The sequence below is a fragment of the Echinops telfairi genome, unplaced genomic scaffold (genome assembly GCF_000313985.2).
Source record: "Echinops telfairi isolate 266 unplaced genomic scaffold, ASM31398v2 ScPeMD7_23;HRSCAF=83, whole genome shotgun sequence".
In the NCBI taxonomy this organism is placed as follows: domain Eukaryota; kingdom Metazoa; phylum Chordata; class Mammalia; order Afrosoricida; family Tenrecidae; genus Echinops; species Echinops telfairi.
Window position 1 is genome coordinate 77037514 of NW_022103920.1, and position 10990 is coordinate 77048503.

Genomic DNA, 10990 nt, shown 5'->3' on the forward strand with positions numbered 1-10990 from the left:
ACATATTTGTCTGTTTGCCAGTCTAGAGCACTTTCATATTCTTCACCAGCACCATAATTCAAATGCATTGATTTTTCTTCAGTCTTCCTTATTCAATGTTTCATTTTCACATTTACAGGAAGCAATTGAAAATACCATGGCTTGGATGAGGCCCACATTAGTCTTCCAAGTAACTTTTCAATACTTTTCCTGGCTTTTCGGTACTTTAAAGAAGACTTGCACAGCAGATATACCTAATGCAATGTATCATTTGATCTCCACACTGTTGCTTCCATGAGCATTTACTGTGTGTGGATTCAGCAAGACAAAATCCTTGACAACTTAAATCTTTTCTCCATTTGTTGTGTTGGTGGTCCAGATATGAGCGTGTTAGTGTTTTGTTTGTTGTCTGTTTTACACTGAGTTGTGATCTGTACTGAAGGCAGCAATCTTCTCTCAGCAGCAGCAAGTGCTCCAAGTCCTTGCTTTCGGAAAGCAAGGCTGTGCCATCTGATTATCTCAGGTTGTTAATAACCCTTCCCATGATCCTGAAGCCACATTCTTCTTCATATATGGCCCAGATTCTCTATTTTCTCAGAATATAGGTTGAGTAAGTGTGGTGAGAGGATGCGATTCGGATGCACCCCTTTCCTGATTTGAAACCACAGCATATGTCCTTGTCCTTGTCCTGTTCTCATGACTGCCTCTTGATCCGTGTGCAGGTTCTACATGAGCACAATGTACTGTTCTGGAATTCCTTTTATTCCCAAGGCTATCCACATTTTGTTATTATCTACAGAGTTGAATGTCTTGACATAGTCAATTACACAATTACAAAATACACATCTTTCTGGTAATTTCTGCTTTGAGACAAGATCTGTCCGACATCAGCGATGATTCCCTTCTTTCATGTCCTCTTCTGAATCTGACCTAAACCTCTGGTGCCTCCTGCAACTGTTGTTGAATGACCCAGAGAAAAAGTTTACTTGCACATGATATAAATGATATTGGACTATAAGTTATGCATTCTGTTAGGTCACCATTCTTTGGAATGGGTACCAATATGGATCTTAGTCAGTTGGCCAAGTCAGTAACTGTCTTCCAAATTTCTTGGCATAGATGAGTGAATGCTTCCAGTGCTTCATCAGCTTGTTGAAACATTTCTATTGATATTCCATCAATTCCTGGAGCCTTGTTATTGGCTCATGCTTTCAGTGCAACTTAAACTTCTTCCTTCAGTGCCATTGGTTCTTGCTCTTATGCTGCTTCTTGATATGGCTGAATATCCACTAATTGTTTTTTTGGTAGAGTGATTGTGTATTTTTTTGATGTTTTGATACTTCATTCAATATTTTTCCCATAGAAGTTTTCAATGTTGTAACTCAAGGCTTGAATTTTTATTGTTATTTCAGTTTTAGTCATGCTAACCATGTTCTTTGTTGGTTTTCTAACTCTAGGTCTTTGCAAACTTTATTCTAATATTTCACTTGTCTTCTTGAGCTGCCTTGAATTTCTATTCAACTCTTTGACTTCATCATTTCTTCTCAGGGCCTTAGCTGCAAGTTTCAGTTTCTCTCCTGACGTCCATGCAGACCTTTCCTTTCCTTCCTGTCTTCTGTACAACCTTCGGCTCTCTTCATAGAGGATAGTTTTGTTGTCAACCCACAGGTCATCAAGTATTTTGTCATTAGTGTTCAACATAGCAAATCTGTTTTTGAGATGTTCTTGAAATTCAAATGAGATAGATTCAAGGTCGTATTTAGGCTCTTGTGGATTTGTTTTGATTTGTTGTTCTGCTACAGCCTGTACTTACATATACATAATTGATGGTCTATCCCACAGTCAGCCCCCTGAACTGGTTTTAGCTGTTGATACTGAGTTTCTTCGGACAAATTCAGTCAATTTGATTTCTCAGTATTCCACGTGGGCTACTTCATGTGCATATTCTTTTTTGTTGTTACTGAAAAAGGTATTGCGATGAAGACATCATTGGTTTCACAAATTCGATCATGCAATCTCCATTTCATTGCAATCATTAACACCATAGTTTTGTTACTGTCACCAAAACCACCTTTGTTTACAAATGTTGCATTCCTATCACCAATAATTAGAAATGCATCTTGATTTCATGTTTTATAAATTTCAGACTGAGGTATTTAGAATTATTGGGAGAATCCTATAATTTCTCCACCACTAACTTCATTAGTTGGTGCATAAATTTGAATAATAGTTATATTCATTGGATTTCCTTGAGTCCAGATAAATCAAATCCTATCACAGACAGCATTAAACTTCAAGATGGATCTTAAAATGACATTTTTGACGATGAGTGCAATGCCATTTCTCTCCACGTGTCATTTCCAGCATAGTAAACCAAATGATTTTCTGATTCAAAATAACCAGTACCAGTCCATTTCAGTTCACTAATGTCTAGAATGGTAATTTTTATGCATTTCACTTAATTTTTTACAACTTCTAATTTTCCTAGATTCACACATTATACCTTCCTAGTTCTAATTATTAATTGATGTTTGCAGCTGTTTCTTCTCATTTTCAGTCATCCCCCATCAGAAAATGGAGGTCCTAAACATTTTATCCCCACAAGCTTTACTTCATCCATGTCATTACGGTGGATTCTACTTTTAGAAGAAGGCAGCTGTTCCTCAACGCTGTCTCTCATGCCTTTTGACTTGAGGGGCTCATCTCCTGGCACTATCTCTGACAATGTGCTGCTTCTTTTCACGACGTTTTCAGTATCTGAGCATGTTTTGATTCTGTCTGTAAGGTTTTCCATGGCTAACTTCTGAGAAGTTGGCAGCCTATTTCTTCTTCATAGTCTGTTTTTAATCTGGAAGCTTTGCTTAAACCTGTTCATTTTGGATGATCCTGCTAGCACTTGAAACACTGGTGACATATCTTCCAGCATCACAACACAGAAGCCACCATAGTATGACAGACAAGTGGTGGAATCATACCGTAGCAGAAATGAGATATTTAATAAAAGGTTCTTGGCTGGAAAGTAAAATTTACAAATTTTTTCAAAAGTAGAGAAGAAAAACCAAAGGCCAAAAGATAATACTGTATAAGAAAAGGTAAGCAAATTAGACCAGTCTAGGAGATACAGCAGCCAACAGCCTGTTCATATCCTCTATCCTATATGTACTCCTTCTTCTGCAACTATAAAATTACACGTATTGATTTTTGAAGAATCCTGAAAATATATTGTTTTCTTTTAACAGGAAGTTTGGAAGACTCACTGGGTTATCCATTCTGGTTAGTTCATTCGGCATTATCCATCCTGAATTATTATCACAAGATTCACACACACATAGAGGAACAAAACCATCAACCTTGTACACCATCACTTACCATCCACAGAAGGTACATTCTTCGTTGCCATATTATCTGCTAGAAAAATTAAAAATAAACCCATTGTCATCAAGTCAATTCCAACTCATTTCAACTTGATAGAGGGTGTGGTAGCTACATAATCTGGTGTCAATTTGGGACTTGAGAGGATTAAGAGTGAAGGGGTGGAGTCTAGTCTGTCAATCAGGGCATAGCCAATAAGGCCTCTGTATGGGTATGGCCTTCTCCTGAGAATTCTGGGAACTCCTGTATTTCCTCCTTGGGGGTGGGAGACACTTTTCTCTCTCTGCTCACTCCCTTGGAGACTCTCTATTGACAAGACTCATTCCCTGACAGATTCTCTACTGACAAGACACATTGCACTATGCTGATAGACCCCTGGGAACTATAGGAGCCACATGGAGACCCCTGCCAATGATGAGATGCTTCTACCATCACTGGACTCATAAGACTTTGCACCCACTGGCCTGTGATCTTCTTGTATTCGGCATCATTGCATGTGTTTTGTTCATCTGAAGTGGACTTCAGAGGTTAGTATCAGACATATGGGCTGATATTGGACTTATGGACTTGATCTGGACTGAGCTGGGATGTTTTCTTAATATTCAACTGCTCTGTATATAAACCTCTTCATTATACACATGTGAGTGTCTACAAATTTGTTTCTCTAGTCTACCCAGACTAACATATAGGGTTTCTGAGGCTTTACAAAAGTAGATAGTTTCATCGCTCGTCAGAGAATCTGGTGAGTTTGAACCAACAAGCTTGAGGTTGACAGACCGTTGCTTATTCTACAGCTCAGAATGCACTCACTCCCAAATTCTCTGTTGTGCCTCCAGATATAAACATGCATTTTTCAGTACATAGTGAACTCTTACTAAAATATTATTGAATAGAAGCTGAATGAATTTCCATCCCATCAGGTTTTATATAATAAAAGGATACTTTTCTCTGAAACTGGAGGTGACTCAGCTTCAGCAGCTGAACTTAATAAAATAATTATTACTTCCCAAATCTCATTTGAGGTTATAAAGGATGTCATAAAAAACAAACAAACAAACAAAAACCCTCACCAACCAGCTTTCCAGAATTTTATTCTCAGAGTTCCACAATTATTACAGTAAGTTAGTTTATTGTGAATGAATTCAGTGTTGAAGAACATGGGGAATACTGTAAGGGTCAGTTTCTGATGGGATCAAAAGTTCATAGCATTTACCCTATGCCACAGACTACTTAGGCTGTATAATTAAATGGCAAAGAAGAGATAATAAATAACAAAGAGTAGGAGTGTTTGCCCCAGCACTTGCCAAAGTTTAGCTCTGCCGCAATACCAGCTCTTCAGCTAACATCTAGTAACTGTGTGACTGTGAGCAAGTAAGAAAGTTATTTATTCAACATGTGCCTCTGTTTTTTTCACCCTCCAAATAAAAATAATAGTAGCTGCCGTACTCACATCAAATAAAATCATGCATAAAGGATTTATTTGTTTGTTTATGTGTGCCCGCCTCACCAAGGGAGGAAAAGAATAAGCTGCAAGACTTTGTGAGGCTGAGCCTGGGAAATAATGTCCTGTCACTTACACCACCGATGAGTGTAAAATGAAAGTAATAGGACTTCGCTTCTTGATGAAAAAGGATGAGATTCATCGTAGTCTTGTTTTCATGTTCTTTCAATTTATCAGAGGTTGTGGTAAGGATTAAATGAGATTATGTATGTGAAAATATTTTAAATTGTAGAACAGTTTAAAATTTACATATTTTATGTATATCATTATTACATAATAGTGTTATTCCAGCACCACTATTAAACACAGTCATTATGTCTCAGAACAATCTCCAAAAATCCTGAGACGCTATGGAGACGAATGGTGGACAGGCCTCCAGTACAAACAGAGATGAATAAATTAATAGTGAGAACCGTGAATAAGGATAAGGTGAAGTTGAGACTGGATGTTTATATCTTAGGAGGTTTTACTGGAAATGAAAGTGAAGGAAAACACAATTTTCAAGCAAATGAGTATAATCATATGATTAGCTTGCCAAGAATGAGATCTTAGAGAAGGGGACTTCCAAGTTATTTTTTTTTTCCCACACAGTTTTTGTTTGGTTTTAATTAAGGTGTAAGATCTGAGACTTCATTCCACTTCTTGAAAATTGTGCACAGCATGTGGATAGTAATTCACCCCCTTCATATTTCAATCTCCTGTATTTTCCAGGGAGTCTACAGGAATTAATGCAATCATTGGTTCCTGGGGGCTCTCAGAGCTGAGAGAGCCAAAAAGGTAGCCTGAATGGGACAGATAGGTCCTCAAGAATTAGAGAAACTTGTGCACGCATATTTCTTCATTTGCAAGATGTATTGTTTTTAATATTTTCATAATAAAATAGGAGGCATTTTGATTATGGAGTATTAATCATACTTGATGCCTATTTAATGGAACACCTCTTGTCTCTCAAAACAAAACAAACCTGTTGTTAAATTATTTTACTGAGAGAGCACAATATATTAATTTATAGTGATAACAATTTTTAAATCATCCAAGCTGTAAAAATACACCGTAAAAACCTGGGGCGCTCAATGTAACATGTTGTAGGGCTCTCTCCATTTCTTGCTTCCTTGATCAAAACAACAGCACACAGCTTGTATTAAACGCCCATTGTGAGCAGGCCTTTCTTAGAGAAACAATGTCCACAGGCTCTTGGAGAAGGGGGTGAGGACGCATTTTACACGGAAGGTCATGTCTGCTAGATGACATGTGCTCAGTCATTCCTGTAGGAAGTGTCCCTTCTCCATTTTCCTCCTTCAATCTCTGAATCTCTAGGCACAGCTCACTTCAGTCTAGCTTTGAAAGATCGGGAAATCTCTTCGAGGTATTCTTAACCTACTCTCGGTTAGAGGGATCAGGATCAATGATCCGCTACTTGGGAACCCTGGCCTGTTAGGGGATATCCTCCCCTATGAAACCACACGGATCCCCCTGGGATCCAAAGCTCCCATGACTGCGCCTGTAGCCATCAGTTCACTCCAGTAAGGGTCAAGATGAAGTGCTCGAGAATCACTGATCACTTGTAGTGCTTCAAATTAATAAATTCTGAATCCACATTTTGACTTGTCTTCATCTCTACAATTATCTGCCCAGTATCTCTATGAAAGAATGAATGGGCAACGTGGGATCTGGGAGACACTGACTTGAAAAATGTATTCATAATGACTGCTTTTATTATACATGGAGATATTAAAGTGCTTGAAAAGATTATTTGAATTTTTATCAGATCTTATGCTGTACTTTTATAGAACAACAAAAACAAGTCTCTAAAATGCTGTTCTGACTTATATAATGATAATAGAAGTCTGAAACGGTATCCCACCTGTACCTCCCACAAAATAGACTTTCATTGAGCCATTGATCAATAAACAGAGGGTATAATGGTTTAACCAGATCGAAATCGTCTTACTCATGCCGCCACTAAGCTTGTATTTATCTTTTACTGAAGAATAATTAAATATCTTTTTTTATTAAAAATGAATCATGCCCATGGTATCTTCTGACTGGCTTTTCTAGTAATCCATGAAAAATAAAATATATGAAAATGAACCAAGAATACTTTTTTAATAAGTGTATCTCATTTCCTTTGACCATCAACATTATCTATTATGGCAGCCACATGTAGGACATAGCACTAAACTAAAAAGCAAAAGACCATACCTTTTAAAGTCAGCTACGCTGATTCCCCGAAAATAAGACAGTGTCTTATATTAATCTTTGCTCTCAAAGATGCGCTCAGTCTTATTTTCAAGGGATATCTTATTTTTCCACGAAGAAGAATATGGTACACATTTATTGTTGAACAAAAACAAAAAGGAAATTTATTCCCTGTATACAGTACGGTAGTAGTTGTCATCACAAACCAGCATAACCAGACAAACTGAATCCTTCAGTATCAAGAATTTCTTGTTACTACCATTATTTCCATGTACAATGATCTATGGTACATTTACTCATAATCTATGGTACATTTACTCACACGTCCTGTCTGCTCCGGCTGCGCTGCAGCCAACAGTGAACTGTGTGGCAGCGCCTGCCTTTACGGTCCACAATCCAGAGTTGTGGTAGCTGTGGGGGGCCTTATTACTGGGGAGGCCTTATGTTCGGGGAGGTCTTATTTTCAGGGGATGCCTTATATTTCAGCGACAGGCAAAACTGTAAGTAGGTCTTATTTTCCAGGGATGTCTTACTTTTGGGGAAACACGATACATGTTATCCTGACTAGAGACCCCAAACTCTCTGCTATTGAGCCAATGCTGACTCATAGCCGTCCCCTGTGGGTTTCCAAGACTGTAACTGTTTATGAGAGTTAAAAGCTCAGTCTCCCACAGAGGTGCTGATGGTTTTGAATTGCAGATCCTGAGGATCACAGCCCAATGGGTAATCACTACACCATCAAGACTCCTTGGGTAGAGAGATAAGAAAAACATGAAAATGAATTCTACCTAGAACCCCAGGAAGGTGAAGATGAGAGTTTCAGGAGATAAGGTGGAAATTCAGGATGATTGTGAAAGTAAAGTGAACTGAAATGTTAGAACTGGGAGTGTGAGAAGCTACCAGGGATTTTCAAGCATCCCCCCAAATCAAATATCTAAAAATAAAAAGTGTGAAACCCCTAGACCCTTTCAACTCTGCCATTAACTATATTATTGCTAAACTTATCAGGGAGGCAGGTAGTAGCCCCCCCCAAAAAAAAAAAGTTTTGAGAGCCCACAGTGAAAACACACAACACACACACACAGAAGTCTGATTCCTAAGGTCACAAAATGTATCAGGAAATGATACTCCAAGTGTTACAAGTCCTTTATTCCCTTGGCAGGGATAGAATATTAGAAATTATATAAATACACTTTTCTCTTAGGTTCACAGGAAGAAACTTAGAAGTCATCCACTCTCAGTTAATATCAAATAAATATCTAGCAATAGAAAAGCCCGACCTAGCATAGCACTGTCACTAGTCTGACAAAAGGATGCTTGGAAACATCCACCTGGAATTCTGTCTTCTCTACCTGTGTATAAATTAAGCAAGTATTACTCTTAAGATGTTAAACAAAATTATAATGAAATCACTGAAGAGATTAAGCCATACCTACTTTTGAGGTTTTAGATGCACATTTTAAATGTATTTCATAACTATTTTTCAAAAAAATCACATAAGCATCTAGCTGCTTATACACCTCAATTCAACTCTTGTATGACAGCACCCTTTGTATTTATTCAGGCAATTGGACCGCCTGGGCAGTTCTTAATTTCTGATGGCAAGGGTGTAAGGTGTGTCAGTTGCCTTTTCAACCTGACTTCTTATATAACTTGCCGATATATATATATATATATATATATTTCCCAAGTGGTTTAGAAATAAGGAAATGGATTCTTCGCTCTTTTCCTCTCTCTGCTCAGCCGCTTACTATCTGCTTAATGTTTACGCCAAAGCAATCCCAGTCCTGCTCAACGGAGTAGAACTCTCTTGCCTTTCTAGCCACTTTCCTTGACTGCCTGAGCCCAGATAAAACTGCTTCTGGAGAAATGTTTTCTTTGCGAGTAATGCTTCCTGAGCTCAACTTTATTTGAAATTAAAGTCATCACCCTTCCATGTGAAAGCGGAGAGTTCCACATTTCCCAAGACACTCTATTCAAATGTTGAGTCACTCTTATGGTTAGAGGTTTGCAAATCACTGGTATCAGTCTGACATCCAAAGCTGAACACCATTCATCTACTGCTCCATTTTCTATCTATAAATACAACTTTTAAGGAATCAGATTGAAATATTTGATGGGGTTTTTGTTTGTTTCTTGCGTCGTCTGTTAGGATGTTTGTTTCTTTGGATAACAATCCTGTCATGGTTTGTTTTGGTTTGGTCTGGTTTTTTTTGATATGGACAGAAGTGCTGGCTCATTATTGGTTTTCCACAGAATTATTTCTTTTGGTCCAATTTCCCATTGAAGAAATAAGAACATCTGTTTCCTCCAAAATCTAGTCTTTCCAAATAAATACAAGACAGAGTAATTGCATTTTATAATGTCAATTTTTTCATCAATTCTCAACCAAGAAAAGTTGACGATAGTCCAATTTAGAAAATTGCAAGCATCTGATATGATTTTTAAAAAGAAGAAGAAAGTTCCTGGTCATCTAGTCGATTCTGATTCTGGAGCTCTGATGGCAAAGTGGTTAAGTATTTGACTGCTAATTGCAAGGCCAGCAGTTCAAAACCACTAACTGCTCCAAGGAGGAAAGATGAGGCTTTCTACTCTTGTAAAGAGGTACAGTCTCAGAAACCCACAGGGGAATGCTAACCTGTTGGTTTCAATAGAGTTGGTTTCTTAAACCTAAACTCGCGGCCATGGAATCAATGCTAACTCACAGCGCCCGCTGTGGGTGTCTGAGACTGGACGTGTTTATGCGGGAAGAAAGCCCAGTGTTTCTCCCAAGGAGTTGCTGGTGCTGTGGAATTGTGGCTCACCCCAGTGTGTAACCACTACACCACCAGGGTTCCTAGCTAGGAAGAATAAACAGGCAGTTCCACAGAGTTTTGCGCATCTTGTCGTGAGAAGTCTACTCTTCCTTAAATATCTGGCTTAAGTTTTCCCTCCCCTCTGAAGCCGTCATCACCATCCCCAAGTTTCCTTCAAGCATCATTCATCTTTCATTTTCCGTTAATACTTTATTTGTGTGAAGGTCATAGAGCAGCAACAATATTATGATTCAATGTGCTCAAATCTTTCCCTTGGCTAAATGGTGGGCTCCTGAAGACTGTGAACATTAACCATTAATGCTATTCCTAGAATCAGGTATGCAGTTAGAAATCAATAGATAGATATTAATTTCCCTGAATTAACTCTGTTTCCCAAAGACAAGCTGAATAGATCCCATTGATTTGCTCCAAGGTCACAGATGTTGATGGTTTAGAATGAAGCTGATTCAGCTTCCCTGGTCTCACCCAGACAGCCTAGTGGGATACACACCATTCAAGAATGACATAAAACCATGTTCCTAAGAAAATCTATTAAGTGTTCCAGATCATAGTATGTGTAATGTTTATACTTCACAGTTTATAATATTTAGCCTGCTCACCATGCTTTCATTGCAGAGCAGTTTTCCATCAGAATTGCTCTCAAATGCACACAATAGATGGCCAGAGTTTTCCAGTATGAATAATTTCAGCAGAATCATAGACACACAACCATAAATATAATTTTTAGATCACAAGTTATACTTTTTAATGATTTTCACACTTTCTCAGAATCTTTCCTAGACAAGCAGAGAGATCACAATAAAAGTTATTGAAATAATTCTACTAGACTAGAATGGTTTAATAATAAATTAAAAGGAAAAGTCCCATTTGGGGCTGAAAATGAGCAGACTAGTAAACAACGCATCCAAAGGGCAAAGGCAGCTATGTCGGTGCCAGATTACTGGCATCGCTCTCGCAGAGCCTCAGCCTGGGACATGGAGCAGGACACTGGTATCAAATGAGTGATCAAACTTCTGGAACAGTCAACGGACGTCAATGACATCGAATCAAATTCTGAACTCATCTAAAGAGACACAGCGATAAGCGGTAGCGTATGGACATGTGAGTGCTGGGCATGTAACCA